We start from the raw sequence: 16621 nt of genomic DNA on the forward strand, positions 1-16621 counted from the left end.
CACTTCAGTAACTTTTGGTCTGTTAGACAAGAGGCTGCTATGTGATAAACTTTGCTAATTTCCCCAGCTCTGCAGGGCCTCAGGAGGCACATGCCCCCGGAAACCCTTCTAATGAAGGTTCCCACAGAAACAGCCAGGCCGGGAATTGGGGAATGAAGTCCTTGCAAGTTCCACAAATAGAATCCTCTAATTAGCTTCCAAACGTGAGTTCAGGATAATCGGTCGGGGCTTGGGGGACTGGGGATTTGCTGACTGACTTTGGCATCTCTGCTAATAAGGCCAGAGGGAAGGGACGCCAGGGGGGAAATATTGCTTTCTTTTTTATCCTTGAGACAGAAATGAACTAGACCTTAGAGAGGAGAGTGTAGGAGGCCAATTAGTGATGAGTGGTTTTAATAGCTTCCTTAGCAGACTCATTAGCAAACTTGTGAAGTGAGGAAATATCAGCCTGGGTCTCAGCCTCCCAGCAAACACTGGGCTCCCATTTCTTCACCCTGGGTCTGATTTTTGGCGTTGTGTTCTTCCACCCTTCCCCACACCCCAGAACCCTCCTGTTCTCCCACGCCTCCTCCCATCCCAGCCTTGCCTTTCGTCAATTCCATATTAAATAAATGCACCTGCTTCCTTGTTTGTGTGGCTGCATCATTTTATAACTGCATCAACATTTCCTTAATCAGCCCCTCCATGTGGAACCTTTAGGTTGTTCCCAGGTTTTCACTATTAAAGGCAAAGCTTTGATATGTCTTTGCATAGCTATTTCCTTGAATGGATCAGATGCATGTATATATTTTCAACACTTTTATGAATTTTGACAAATTATCAGCTAGACAGATTGAACAATTGCCTAACCCCAACCAACCTTAGTTACTATCATCTTTAAAAAAACTTTACAATGTGAATCACTATTTCTATGGCTGTTTTGGTTTGCATTTCTTTGATTGTAAGAAGACTGAGCTTTTCTTATGTTAATGCAAGTGTTATCTCTTTTTCATATATACTGCAAAGGTTTTCCTTCTGTGTGTTTGTGTCTCATTAATACTAATGCTGTTTTTGACATCCTCACTGTTTTATTTTATGTAACCAAGTACCGAAATATTTTACTTTATGACTTCTGTCTTTGCTGTGACACTTGAAATTATTTTCCCCATTGCAACTATATATGAAGCATAGGCCACCTTATTCCAGCAATTACCTCTATGTTGTAAAAACTACTGTTTGAAATTTTCTACTAAAATGGTCCTTTGTTCTGTGAATTAACTCTGGTATTCTTGGCTTCTGTAAACACGCTTGCTTGCATAACAGGGAAAATGAACTCACTTATCTGGTCCTGCAAGACCTGTTTACTTAAGTACTACTCCCATTTTAGAAAGTCCATAAATCATGAACAATACAACCCCCCAGACGGGAGTTATCAATACTGGCACCAGGCCAGGCCTTGAGATATAGTCTCACTGCCCCCATCCCAGCACATAGGGTTTTTTTGCAAAGCCTGCGAAAGGTCTGGAAGCCCCCATTCCATATTTGGGAGACAAAGAAGCTGGGAAGGTATAAAGGGAAAGTTTTCTCCATGTTATTTTGCTCAGATACTGGAAACAATTCCTCTGAGACCACTAGTGTAATAAAGACTCCAAAATTTGGCTTACTAAGGCATCCTCTGTTTAGCTCACTGATTTACAATATAACATATAAATACTCATATATATTTTCTACAGCTTATTTTCTGATTTCATTTTTTCATTTTATGCTTTACATTTTTGACACCCAAAATTCATTTTAGCGCATGATGTGACAAGGAATACAACATTGTGCTTATAACTCTTGAGCTTGTGTCCCATGACTATTCCCAGTCATTTGAAGTACTTCCTTTTGTCAAACATGAAATATTTTTATGTACTTGTGTCTGTTTCTGAACTTTATATTCTGTTGCACCTTTCTGTGTTGGTACCACAGTGCTTCAGCCACTGGGGCTTTAGAGTAAATATTCACATTTCATTCTGGAACTATTCTATTCACATCCCATCCACACAATCTCATCACCACTCTCTTTCCTCCCACGTGTATTTGACTAGTCTCACATGTTTTCTCTACCTTTTTAACTATAGACTCATTTTTCTGATTAAAATCTTCTACCAAGGGAATTTTATTGAGAATGCATTAAATTTATAGATAATTTGAGAATAATTGACAGCTTTACAATATTGGATCCTTCCAGATAAGGACATGGTATGGTCTGTCCATTTAGTCAAGTATTATTTCTAGGGAAGAGTTTTATAGGCTTTTAAAAAGAGTTTCCACCTTTTTTTCCCAATGCGTTTCCTTTATCTTGTTTTTATTATTATTTTTATTGTTGATATTATTACAGATGTTCCCCTTTCCCCCCACCTTTGTCCCCCTCCACCCAGCCATCCCTCCCTTCCCCTCCCCTTCACTAGATTTCCACCTTTTTATTAAGTTTATTTCTAAGTATATAATAGGGGTGTTTTTACTACTATGAAGTAGATTTTTAAAAATATTTTTATGTATTTCAGAGAGGAAGGGAGAGGAAGAGAGAGATAGAAACATCAATGATGAGAGAGAATCATTGATTGACTGCCTCCTTCTGGGGATAGAGCCCACAACCCAGGCATGTTCCCTGACTGGCATTGAAACCATGACCTCCTGGTTCATAGGTTGATGCTCAACTGCACGCCAGCCAGGCTGAAGTAGATATTTTAATGTGAGATATAAATATTTTAGGATTCTAAGTACTTTTTTTTTAAGAAACAGCATCCCCTGGTGGAGTTGAAATGGGAATTTTAGGGGTAAAATAGAACAGGTTTAGGAAATTTTAGAAATTAAGGGGACCATGGAGGAAGCACGGGGCTTCAGAGCAGCAGAAGGTGTATTTCCATAGAATAGGGCAGCTGAAAAGCTGCAACAGGTACATTTCCATAGAATGAGGGAGCTGGGAACAGCAAAAGGTCTAAATTTACAAAATAAAGAGAAGGAAGCCCTTCATCCAGAAGAAGAAGAAAGCCCAAAGGGAATAGGAAAACAATAAAGAAGGAGGGGGGGAACCCATGTGAGGTTCAACCTTTGAGTTCAGGAGTTACTAGTCTAAGGCAGTGGTCGGCAAACTCATTAGTCAACAGAGCCAAATATCAACAATACAACGATTGAAATTTCTTTTGAGAGCCAAATTTTTTAAACTTAAACTATATAGGTAGGTACATTGTTATTAACTTAATTAGGGTGCTCCTAAGGCTTAGGAAGACCCACACTCAAGGGGCCAAAGAGCCGCATGTGGACCACAGGTCTAAGGGAATAGTGACCAATCAAAGGGGATATCGAGGCATCAAGATCTGTAGCCTTTATAAGCCATGGGAAAAGGAACTCAGTGGGACCCTTTCCCCCTCCCCATGTGGGAGTCTGTACTTGTTCTTCAATAAATCTCCACCTTTGCTATATCACCTTCTGTCTGTGGATTCATTCTTCGACTCTGGCAGACAAAGAATCAGGGTTCCAGTCCAAAAATTCTGCTTCAGAGTCACTGCCCCAGGACAGCCAACTAAGACAATTGCAGTTTCAGCCACTCACAGGAATGAGACTTGAAGCAATCATTCTGGAACTTTCTGATCAACGCTGGTGAGGTAATCTGCATGACAAGACTCTTGCCACCCTTTCCCCGAAGGAAGTGACCTTGCCTGAAATGATCCTCTCTCTTTTTTGCTAATGACTCTCTTGTCCCACCCAGTTCTGCTCTTAAAAACCTTCCATTTTATACAGCTTCTCAGAGCACCTCTACTTACTAGGTGGGATGCTTGCCTAGTAATTGACTTTATTCATTCATTAAAGTCAATTGGATCTTTAAATTTACTAGGTTGAATCCTTTTATAATTGAAATTATGGGGGTGACATTAGCTTTACAAAGCCCATACAGATTTCCATGTGTACAACTCAACAAATATATCATCTGCACACTGCATCATAGGCCCATTGCCCAAAACAAAGTCTCTTTCCATCCCCATTTATGTCCCCTGTGTACTGTGTTGAATCTTTACTCATCAACAATACACATTATTGATGTGGGGGTGGGAGGATGAGAAGAGATAAACCAAAGAACTTACATACCTACTAGAGGCCTGGTGCACGGATTCGTGCACATTGAAAGGAAATTAATTAGAAGGTGGCCGGTGGGGTGGGACTGAGCAAGACAGGCCGGACACGCCCTGGAGGCAACCTCCCGAGGTCCCTCGCTAGCCGGCCGCACCTGGGGTGGTGCCAGGGCTCTAAGGGCATCTGCAGAGTGAGCAGGGTCCCTTTGGCATGTGGGGTCCCTCGGCCTGGCCTGTGGGTATCAGGCCAAAACCAGCAGTCCGACATCCCCCGAGGGGTCCTGGAGTGTGAGCGGGCACTCTGCAAAGTTGCTGTCACTCAGCAGCTCCTGTGTTGAGCATCTTCCCCCTGGTGGTCAGTGTGCATCATACCTACCAGCCGGTTGCTTAGGCTTTTATATATGTAGATATGCATCACCCATGGACTCTGGCAATAGGATGGTGAAGACCTGGTGGGGAGGGGAGGGGCAAAGAGGAGGGGAATTAAGGGGGGGGGGGGTGTAAATGGGAGGCATCTGTAATGCTATCAACAATTAAAAATATACATAAAAAGCAATACATATTGCTAATCTATCTACTGTTAACAAAATTACAGAAGAAATTAAAAGAGTTTTATTCATATATGATCTGCAAATCAAGGACATAGCCCTCAGTATGAACTGAAGACACTTTCTGGAGTGGGAGGTAAAGTTTTTAAAGGCAAAGTTGCAAGGAGCTAAAGAGATGGTTTGGTAGGGGAAACAAGATCTCAAACTTATCGTTCGTTTTCAGATTGGTAGGGGCAATGGTCAGCTGACTCAGTGGTCAAGCAAGTGGTGTTTATGAGATGAGAACAATGGGTAATACACATATGATTAAGCATTTATCAGCATCCTAGTTTCAGCCCAGGCCTGCAGAACGAAGTTGTTTTTTTTCTCTCTCTCTCTCTCTCTTTTTTAATCTTTATTGTTGAAAGCATTATACCTGGCATATGTCCCCTTCCTCCCTCTCCCCCGCCCCCATTGATCTCTTCTAGGCCTCCCCTGCTTCCCACCCCAGGCCTTTACAAAATGCTTTTTTTAAAATCAAACAATTACAGTACAGGAAGTGTTATTGATCAAAGATACGAGGAGTACAATTTCTCAAACAGTACAATCAGCATAGGGCAGGCCTGCTTGCCCTACAGGTGGTTTTGGAGACCAAAAGGGGGAAGTCATGTCTCGTAAGCAGCTTCAGAGTTCAAGTTGCAAAAATCCAAATGTTGGACCATAAGTTACGATACTAAAGTTTTTGTAAGTCTGCACTAGCAACAAGAAAGTGGCAACTTAGTCCCCATTTAAAAATGATTCATGTCCATTTCACCATATTGAAACAGAATTTTTGAACTGGAACCTGGATTCTTTGTCCACCGGAATGGAAGAATAAATCCATGGACAGAAAGTGGTATAGCAAAAGTGGAGATTTATTGAAGAACATGTACAGACTCCTGCATGGGGAGAGGGAAAGAGTCCCACAGAATGGACTCCCAAATAGGGAGGGAGAAAGGGTCCCACTGAGTTCTCTATGGTTTATAAAGGCTGCAGATCCTGGTGCCTTGATATCCCCTCTGATTGGTCACTATTCCCTTAGACTGGTTACTATAGTAACTCCTGGGCTCAAAGATCAAACATCACGTGGGACATGTGAGGTTCTCCCCCCACCCCTTCCTTATTTTTTCCTATTCCCTTTGGGCTTTCCTCCTCTTCTTCTGGATGAAGGGCTTCCTTCTCTTTATTTTGTAAATATAGACCTTTTGCTGTTCCCAGCGCCCTCATTCTATGGAAATGTACCTGTTGCAGCTTTTCAGCTCCCCTATTCTATGGAAATATACCTTCTGCTGCTCTGCAGCCCTGGGCTTCCTCCATGGTCCCCTTAACTTGTAAAATTTCTAAAATTTCCTAAACTTGTCCTATTTTACCCTTAAAATTCCTGTTTCAATATCATCACCAATATTAATGATTTTGAATCATTTCTAATTTGAGAGTCTAATATATGTAATAATTTTACTTTGTTCTTCTGTTTGCTAATAAAACTGAGGATTTTCTCCTGTTATCTATGTTTGCATTTTTCTCTTTTGTAAATTGCCTTTAATGTTCTTGGTTTACTTATCCAACAAGATCTCAATGTTTTCACTTCATTGTTTCAATTTTTTTGGTATATATTTCTAATAGATAATAAATGCAGGGTAAATATATTAACCTTTTCATAGTTTCTGAAAATTTTCTTCAAGTTTGTTGTTTGGCTTTTAATTTGGGTAACTTTTTATATGTTTTTTAAAATGTTATGTGATCGAGTCTATTGATCCCTTCCTTTGTGCTTCCTTCCATTGTTCGTTTTCCTAGATTTTCTGCATCATTAATAGTTATGATAAATATTCATGTATATGTTCCCTTGGTCTTTTCAATTGTATTTAACTCTTAAATCCATGCTGAATTTGTTTTGGCATATCGTGTAATATATGCATCCAAGAGGTCTTTCTTTTTCTTTTTTTTTTCCTTTTTTAATTTTTTATATTTTTAGAAAGAGGATGGGGGGGAAATAGAGAGAGAGATTTGTTGTTTCACTTATTTATGCATTCATTAGTTGATTCTTATATGTGCCCTGACCAGGAATTGAACCCGCAACTTTGGTATATCGGGACAATGCTCTAACCCAGGGGTCAGCAAACCGTGGCTCGCGAGCCACATGTGGCTCTTTGGCCCCTTGAGTGTGGCTCTTCCACAAAATACCATGTGCGGGCGCGCACGTACAGTGCGATTGAAACTTCGTGTCCCATGTGCAGATCAATGTTTCTCTCTCATCGATGTTTCTGGCTCTCTATCCCTCTCCCTTCCTCTCTGTAAAAAACCAATAAAATATATTTAAACGAAAGGAGATAGACAAAACAAGTGTACAAGACGAGTGTGGATGGGAGAGTTGGAAGGGGTCGACCTCAGCGAATGTACCTCAATCAGATTGAGGACGTTTTTAGCAAGGCCAGCTTAGGAGTACCCTAATTCAGTTAATAACAATGTACCTACCTATATAGTTTAAGTTTAAAAAATTTGGCTCTCAAAAGAAATTTCAATCGTTGTACTGTTGATATTTGGCTCTGTTGACTAATGAGTCTGCTGACCACTGCCCTAACCAATTGAACTATCTGGCCAGGGCCTAAGAGGTCTTTATTTTTCAAATGAACAATCAATTGCCTCAACACTATTTATTAAATATTCCATCCCCTGTCCCACTGATTTGTAATGCTCAATTTCAGCATATATTAAATTAATTTAAATCCAAAAAATGTATTTATGGTCTGTGTCCTCCACTCCATCAATTGCATATTTCTAAATAAGTTTCAGTATGTTTTATTATTGTTAATAATAATAATAACAATAATAATTACCTCTACTTATTTCCATTTATTTAGGAACTAACCAGAGACTAGGCCAGCCGTGGGCAAACTACGGCCCGCGGGCCGGATCTGGCCCGTTTGAATGATAAAACTAAAAAAAAAAAAGCCGGTCCCTTTTTAGGTAAGGATGTTTCCTTTGAATTTATATTAGTTCCCCCAACCCCTCCATCCATGTTTTGGTTCGGGCCCTTTGGTCCAGTTAAAGAACCCATTGTGGCCCTCGAGTCAAAAAGTTTGCCCACCCCTGGACTAGGCTTTACAGATATTATCTCATTTAATTTTTATAGTTAGAATTTTTTATTTTACAGATGTCGAAAGCCCCGGGGCGGGGGGGGGGGGGGCAGAATTCTAATTCTGATAGAAAATACATTGTACTATTGTCTTAATTTTTTTCTATTTTGTTTAAGGGTACATCACCTGGCTTCTCTCAATCCCAAGTTATGTTACTAGGCAGCCTCCAGAGCACCCACACTTCCTCTCCTGCTGCACCTCTCAAATGGGTCAGGGGCCAGGTCAGCAGAAGAGCTGCCGGAGGGGCCAATGCATAGCAAACACTAAACTGTCACCTTATTCCCACCCAGATGGCCTCACCCAACTCCCTTCACAACTGGAAAAATACAAACTCACTGCCCATCCCTGCTGAAATACACAGAGCCCTCCAGTATATTTCCAGCAGAAATTTTTAAAACTCTCCTTGCCAATGCTGACCTACTTTGATCAAGAGAGTTACAAGACCATAAAAATTTAACTTACCAAAATAGACTCCGTATGCCCTACCCAATGACTCATTTTGAAGCATGCTAAGCTTTTTTAAAAATATATTTTTATTGATTTCAGAGAGGAAGGGAGAGGGAGAGATAGAAACATCAATGATGAGAGAGAATCATTGATCAGCTGCCTCCTGCATGTCCCACGCAGGGGATCAAGCCCACAACCCAGGCATGTGCCCTGATGGGGAATCGAAACACCCTCCTGGATGCATATATTACATGATGCTATGCTGAGCTATGCTGGCTGGGCAAGAATGCTAAGCTTTTAATGTGCTGCTTCTTGCTTTCATTGTCATGCATGATAGATAAAAAGAAATAGAAACCATGGCTCCTCTCTGCCTTCCAATCACATGTCATGAGGAAAACTAAGACATGCACTCAATAATCCAGGTTCAAGGTGAGGCAAATGGGATAAAGAAAGAGTGGGGAGAGAGTATTCCAGCTGTCAGTACTGTTTCAGACGCTATAGCGTTCATTTGGTCAAAGCTTGCCCAGTGTCCATGTCGCCCTTCTCCCTTTCTTCACAGCAATCTAATGTTCGCCATACCTCACCCACCCTGATGCACCCATATGCTTCGGCAGAAGGTGAGTCCAGCCCCGCCCAGCCCCCTGCCTCACGACTGGTCCAGGTAACCACTCAGCACTTGAAACTCCCTCACATCGCCATTGGCAACCTATATAATCAAAGGAGCGGAAGGAGAGGTTTCTGATCCTACTTTGTCTAGGGACCTTTTCTCATCCTTATTCATGATTTAAAATACATTCCAGTGTTTCTTTCCTTGTTCTTTTGTCTTGTTTTCCCACTTAATACATAGGAGATCTTGCCCTATCGGCACATATGCAGCTTGATTTGGGGCTGCCTCTTTTGGTGACCTATTAGATAAATGAGAGGAATATGACCTCTCGGTGTTGCCTTCTGGGTTGTTTGCTCTGTCTTCACTGCAGGCTGAGACGTATTCGCTCAAAAGCCCCCTGACATCAAACTCAAATTTGTACACATCCAATTATTTTTAAAATAAAGATGACTCTCTCCCCTGGGAGTTGCCTTGCCTTCCTACCCTTCTGAGCAGTAACTCTGGGGCTGTAGCCTCTGTCCAGTCTGCTGTTGTGAGGATGACCATGCATACAAACCTGTCAGTTTTGCCCAACTGAACATGTGTGTGCTACTGCCACCTTGTGGTTATATCTTTTCCCTTGCTCAGTCCCCAAATCCCTCAAATCCTCCAAATAACCACACTGATTTCCCTTGCGTATCCCATGGGTTTCTAATCCATGAGTCTTGGGTTGGGCTGCATCCCAGCTCTAGATATGGCCAAGCAATGTCCTCAATCCTCCAAGGTTATGGGTTTAGGGAAGGGCATGTGACCCAGGTTGGTCCAACCAGGGTGAGTCCTAGGCCTCATGCTGAGCCAGGCAGAGGGAAAGGTTCCTTGTCTCCCAAGAGACAAAATAGGGAGAGTTGCTGCAGCAGCCATCTTGCCACCCCAGGAGAAAGCCTCTCACAGGTCCAAGGGATCAAAGTTGCTAGAACTCAGTTTCTCTCTAGGTCTTAAAACTGCCTTTTTCTGCCCTAGCCGGTTTGGCTCAGTGGATAGAACGTCGGCTTGAGGACTGAAAGGTCCTGGGTTTGATTCCGGTCAAGGGCATGTACCTTGGTTGTGGGCACATCCCCAGTAGGGGGTGTGCAGGAGGCAGCTGATCAATGTTTCTCTCTCATCGATGTTTCTAACTCTCTATCCCTCTCCCTTCCTCTCTGTAAAAAAAATCAATAAAATATATTTTAAAAAACTGCCTTTTTCTATTTTGGCTTCATCCTCAAATGGACTCATAAAAAGGATTTCCTCATTCTTCACAAGAAGAGCGAACGGTCTCTAAAAGGCAGGCAAGGGAGGATGAAATCCAGACAACAGGTAGAGAGGTGGGTTCCAGGATGGAAAGAAGGAAGGAAGAAAAGGAGGGAGGGAGAGAGAGGGAGTGAGGGAAGATGCCATGGTGTTGATGTAGATAGTGTCAATGAAAAAAAAACCCTGAATCTTTTAAAATATTAGAAAAATTTTTATTTATGGGCTTTGCTGAGGACTATTAGCCTGGGAGCAGAGCTTCCAGAAGCTGTGAAACAGGGCTCTAACTTCACAAAGGGGACGGGATGCTTATATAGGCAGAGGAGTAAGCAAAAAGTACACCGAGTGGTGTGTTAGAAGTTTCAGTTAGGGTTCATGCAGTTCAGTGATGAAGAGTTTTACATCAAATGGAAGGAATGAATAGAAAGATAAAGTTGAGTTGCCAAACCCCCGGTGTTAGAACATTTTAATTAGTGTCTGGAAACAATAAAATTACTTCAAACTCTTTGAGGTGATTTTTATCAGGATGTAGAAAGAACAGGCGTAACAGAATGAAATGCTTGCGTTCTCTGATTCCATCTTGTTCAAGCCTGCTTTGTTCCCATGGCCTCGGGCTAATAGCTGCTGCTTAGTCTGGCATATAGACATGCTAATCATCAGAGGAATTCTGCTTATGGCTTAAGGAGATAAGGGAAGTATGTTGTTAATCAAAGATTTGCAAGAACTTCGTGACTCAGACTCACAGTGACTAGCACAGTCTTCCTGGATCCCTGCTGGCGCCCAGGTGTCTGTGGTGGTCAATCACCTTTTGCCCCTCCCATTCCCCCTTCTCTTGGCAAAAAATAAGCCTGAACGCTGTAGTTTATTAAAATGGATCTGAGAAACCTCTAGACCTCCCATCTTCTCTGTTGATGCCTTCTCAATCAATAAACCTTTCCTTACTCCAAACTCTGACATTTTGAGTTTGGGCCTTTTTGAAGCTTAGGGGACACAGACTTTGGACCAGTGACACAGGCACTGTTATCTGTAATCACTGATCTGTAGTGTTGAAACTGTAGCGGATAGACATGGTTTGTGCCTCAGGAAGAAACTTTAGAAAAGCTCATTGTTCTCTCTTGGTCACTGATTGAGTCAGAGAAGCTGAAGCACCACTTCCTTTCTCAATAGGATGATAAATTCAGTGGAAAGATGTAGGCCCAGGCAAATCATTAGAAGATTTATTTCTCAGGAAGCTCCAAGGACAAGCACAAGATAAATGCATTCCTATACCAATAGGTAGAGATCAACCAATTAAATAGTCCAGTCCTGTCTGTTGTCCCACAGCCTCACCCTGTCACAGAACTTCCAATCGTCTTTCGGGGGCCTCTGCCTTCAGTAATGAGGACAGTCAATATCATGTGTGAGGAAGGAATAACAAGACAGAAAGTGCGAGCAAAAGGGAGAAAAACAAAAAGAAGTAACATGGGGTGGGGGAGAAGAAAAAGAAAACTATAATAAACATCCTTATAAAACAAAGGAGATTTTGAACCCATGAAATAAAAACAAGAGGCCTTAAAAAAGAATAGTTAGATACCAGAAAAGAGCGCTTGAGAATGTAAAATAGGATCACAGAAACTCATTTAAATCAATATCAAGGGGCACATACACAAGAATATTCATAGAGCATTATTCATAATAACCCATGAAAACACAAATGTCCATCATCATTAGAATATGAAAATATACTGTGGTATATTAATATGAGAGAATGTGATACAGCAATGAGCATGCACTTAAGCAACATCTGAATACTTGGAAGAATCTCAAAACATAATTTTAAGGAAAAGAGAATATACAGAGGATGTGAACTCCATATACATATGGACCTCAGGAGAGGGTGTCCACCTGGCCTGTCTCGGATCCTGGGCCCACTCCTTAGCCAGGGAGAACTTGGCACTGGGATTCAGACCCATCAAACCTATCCACAAAGGAAGGGAGAAAAATTCCAAAAAAGGAAATGGGTAGAGAATTAAGAGAGAATGAATGACAAGTATGGGGGGTGGAGGGGGGGGGGGTGCCCACTATAGCAGTGATGGCGGACCTTTTGAGCTCAGTGTGTCAGCATTTTGAAAAACCCTAACTTAACTTTGGTGCCGTGTCACATATAGAAATTTTTTTGATATTTGCAACCATAGTAAAACAAAGATTTATATTTTTGATATTTATTTTATATATTTAAATGCCATTTAACAAAGAAAAATCAACCAAAAAAATGAGTTCGAGTTTCACCTCTGACACGTGTGTCATAGGTTCGCCATCACTGCACTATAGTCTTCTTTATATTTTTTTAATAAATTATTTCTATTTTGTTTCTTTTTTTGTAGAATCCTTCCTACAAATTTTCTAGAACCTTGCTACTCAAAGTATGGTTGCAAAGCAGCAGCATCTGCTTTATGTGAAGCTTGTTGGAAAGTCAGAATCACAAGCCTTCCCCAGACCTACTAAATCAACATCTGCATTTAAATAAGATCGCTGTTATGCCCAGATTTCAGGATCCCCAAGAAACCACACCAGGAGCCAGCCAGGTCCAATGCAAAAGCATAAGAATCTTTATTCGAGCTAGCTCGGCTCCCCCACCTTGCCGACACAGCAGCAGGAAGCAAAGAGAGAGAACTCTGTGTGGAGAGGGGTTTTATAGTGGGGTTGGAGTAAGGGGAGGAGAAAGGGCTGTGGGCCTTGCCAATTGGCCAGGCTCAAGTCGGTGTCTTGTTCCTGGGTGTGGCTAGCAGAGGCTTAGACTTCCAGGAAGAAGCTCCTTGCCAAGCACATGGCCAAGGTAAGATGGAGGGCGTAGCACTTACCCTGGGGCAAGATGGAGGGCGTAGCCCTTACCCTGGGTCAAGATGGAGGGCCTAGCCCTCGCCCTTTCAATTGCCACATGCTGTGAATGCATAATGATGTTGGAGAAGTTATAGAAGTTCGTTTTAGAGACTTATTCCATGTTCTACAGTGATAACACTGACTTTTTTATTTTAAAAATTGAGAAGGGGGTTTTCCCAAGAACTCTTTCCTGTTGAGCACCTTTCTTTACAAAGTTCTCTTGGTTTAACAAGACAAGATCTTGCAGGATCTCACTGAGAATATGCCTTAGAACTTCTTAGCCTCTCCTGTGTACTCTGTTCCAATGAGAACCATCTATTCAGATTATTCAGCTGGGCTCTCCCTCCTGGCTGTCTACTCACCTTTCTCCATTTGTTGATCCCTTCCTGTAGAAGTTCTAACTTGCAGCATAGTGAGAAAGCATGAGTTCCCTAAGCTTCTGTGCAGTTTCAGGGGGGCCCAGTGGGGATGGGGTGGTGGTGAGATATAAATAGGCTGGAAACACCTCTGTGGACGAAAGGGGCCACATGCTGACCTGACAAGCTCAGGAGAGGCCCGCATGGCGGTCTTGCAAACTCAGAGACCTAAAGTAACCACAAAGAATGGTCTGAAATTAGACTTTAACTAAAAGCAGTTATGGTGGGCAGTTATGTCTTAGGCCAGTATCTTCACTGACAAGATCAACTTTGATCCTTACTGAGCCCATTTGCCTTTTTGCCTCTAAGATAACATACCCTTGAAATGTCTGGGTAACTTGTAACTTCCCTTTATCTGGAGCCCCTGGGGCACAACCAAATGTGCTGGGCGCCAAGACAGATACTACAAATTCCTTCATTATCATGTTAATTGATTCTGCACCCACCTAAGTATGTGTCCATCATTTTACTTTTTATCCAATCCCAGGGGTTTCCCTGCTTTGCTTTATTCCTCCTCCTTAATCTATCACCAATGAATTTCACGTAACCCACCTATGTCCCTCCTTTGATTGCAAATGTGTAAATACAAATGTAACCCCGCCATTCTCCGGAGCATTATCTCAATTCGTTGAGGTTCTGCTTCCCGGCATATGTCAACAGTTTGGCTCAAATAAACTCACAAAAAATTCTTTACAGGTTTCAATGGGTTTTTTTTAATTACGTTAACACCTCCAATAAGCAATATGGGGAAGACCTGTGTTCTCAGAGCCAAAAATCAAGAAAAGAAAATTAATATTGAAAACCATAATAGTATTTCACAGTCGGGAGAAGGCATGTTCAGACATTGCTGATGGTAGTGTAATTAGTAAAAGTCTTGCTTGATGAATTCCTTCTCCACATTTATCAAGAGTTTCAGAAATGTTCGCCTCTTTGACCCTGGATTTTCTTTCTAGGATCTCAGAAAATCTTCAAGGAAGAAAAAAAGGCTCATTTTGACATACCTTCCTTAATAATTTCTTCAAAATTACAATGATGTTTAAATAACTTGTGGCATGTCCACAAGGTAGTGCCTCTTTATTGCTGACCAATCTCATTTCATGTTTACAGGGGAATGGAAAGATTCAAAGAGGTTCCTTTAAAAAAAAAAAAATCCAGATCCAGAGGGTGAAAGAACAAACCCTAAAACGCACAGTAGAAATGGCCCGAGATAATAACAGTAACAGCCAACTTGTAGCCCGTGCCTCTGTGTGCTGGTCCTGTTCTCAGGGCTTCACATTCGCTAACCCATCTGGTCCTCCCCGCATCCCTGTGAAGCAGGTTCTGCTATCTTCCCATTTTGCAGGGGAGACACTGGTGTGCAGATAATTGAGCACCATCCTCCAGGTTTCACAGCAACCAGTAAGAGCCGATGCCAGAGTCCCAGGGAAGTGGACAGATGGGCCTTCTCTCCTCCTGCAAACGTGTACAGGCAGCCTCTTCCTCCCTTTGTACTTCCCCGAGCCCCCTCTGCATAGAGCATGCTTCCAAGAAGCACCGCCCTCCCCCACATCCAAATCTTCCCATCCTTCTCCATTTAAACCCCAGTTCCTCCCAGAAGTGCTCCCTGAACACCCAAGTCACAGCTTCTCTTCTAAGACCCAATCTCTCCCTGATCAGAATGTCCACTTCCAGGTGCATCCTCAGAATACCCCATCCTCCCACATGAAGGGATCATCAGACTCGGTCAGTTCATCCCTCTCCGTGTACCAGGAAGGAAACTGAGACGCAGAAGGGAAGGGAGACTGGTCCGATCTCCCTCAGCTGGTCAGGACTTGATACCTCCCTCGTTCCATGACTTCTCTGATACTCCCTGAAGCCCAGTTGGACCAGGTGCCCCAAAGTTGCTGAACAATGTTTTCAAGAGAGGCTCATCCCCTGGGATGTGGCGACCAGTTCTGTGAGCATTAAAAGACACACCAGGTAGAAGAAGGGCAGATGAGAGAGAGAGAGAGAGAGAGAGAGAAAGAGAGAGTAGGTAGTTGGGGGGCGGGGGTGACAGAGACTATCCTCAGGAGAAATTGATTAGCTTGTGAATTAGGTCTGTCCCCACCAGATTCAGGAGGGCTGCTTTGCCAAGCCAGAGAGGAGGACAGAACAGTCAAAAGCTTTTAGAACAAGGAGCAGTAATCATCTTGCCCTGACACCAACTGGGCAGGGCTGAGATACTGGCATCTCTAACCTGGGCCATGGGGAGATGGAGAACAGCACCCCTGTAATCCATCAAACGTAACTCCTCAAGTGCCCCCTGATCCTGCTGTCCTGGGGTGAACCTTCCAGCAATTCCAGCCCCTTTTCCCTCCTATGATTTCTGAGTCAGGTGGGACCTCTGTGGCTGAGGTGGGCCTGGGGTTCAGGGGAGGGTTTGGGGGGTCCATGCTGGGAGACTGGGCACCTGGGTCCCCAGCTTCACTTCCCTGCTCTGCTCACAGTGGGGTCAGAAGAAAGGGCTCTTCCTGAGCAAAGGAAGCACAGTGAAGTCGCAGCTCTAGGGGTGATGGCTGCAGTTCAGCAGGGGTCCAGCCAGAGACCCCTGGCTGTGTGATCTGTCACCAGCCCTGCCCTCTTGAGCAGAAAGAGGCAGAGGCGTGATAGCATTCTCTGAGCACAGGGGGCCAGCACAGGTGGTCACCACACTGAGGGTTGTCCATCCCAATTCTGGGTTCCCAGACACCCTCCTTCCCTCCAGTCCACTCAGTCTCTCTAGCAGGGGAAGAGGGGAGAAGACAGCTGGCGGGGGGAGCTAACCCTTGGTGCTAAGACTGGAGAAGGAAGCTGGGAGCGATGGTGGAAAGCTTCCGATGCCCAGCTGAGCAGCTTGCACTGTACCCGACCGGCCACCGGGAGCCTGGCAGGGCAGTTAAGCTAGGTGGAAAGTACATGTCTCAGAATCCCCAGGGCTCTGGCTTACAGCTCTGGCTTTCTCTCTCCCTAAGGCTGCTGCCCCAGCCCGCAGGAAACACACTGAAGTCTCTGAGTGGAAACAATGCATCTGTCCTTAAGACCTGGGACCTCTAGCCTGGAGGGAGACCAGCCCACACTCTGCGGACAGACTGGAGGCCCTTGCATGCTGCCCTTCAGGTGAGAAAACCCAACATTCCTCTGCGTCTTCTCACCTGGGTCCTATCATCCTCCCATCCACCACACTCCCGCCTTACAGCGGTAAAGAAGAAGAGGCCACATTTCAGCTCTCCCA

The sequence above is a fragment of the Myotis lucifugus genome, unplaced genomic scaffold (assembly GCF_000147115.1).
Source record: "Myotis lucifugus unplaced genomic scaffold, Myoluc2.0 scaffold_639, whole genome shotgun sequence".
Lineage (NCBI taxonomy): Eukaryota > Metazoa > Chordata > Mammalia > Chiroptera > Vespertilionidae > Myotis > Myotis lucifugus.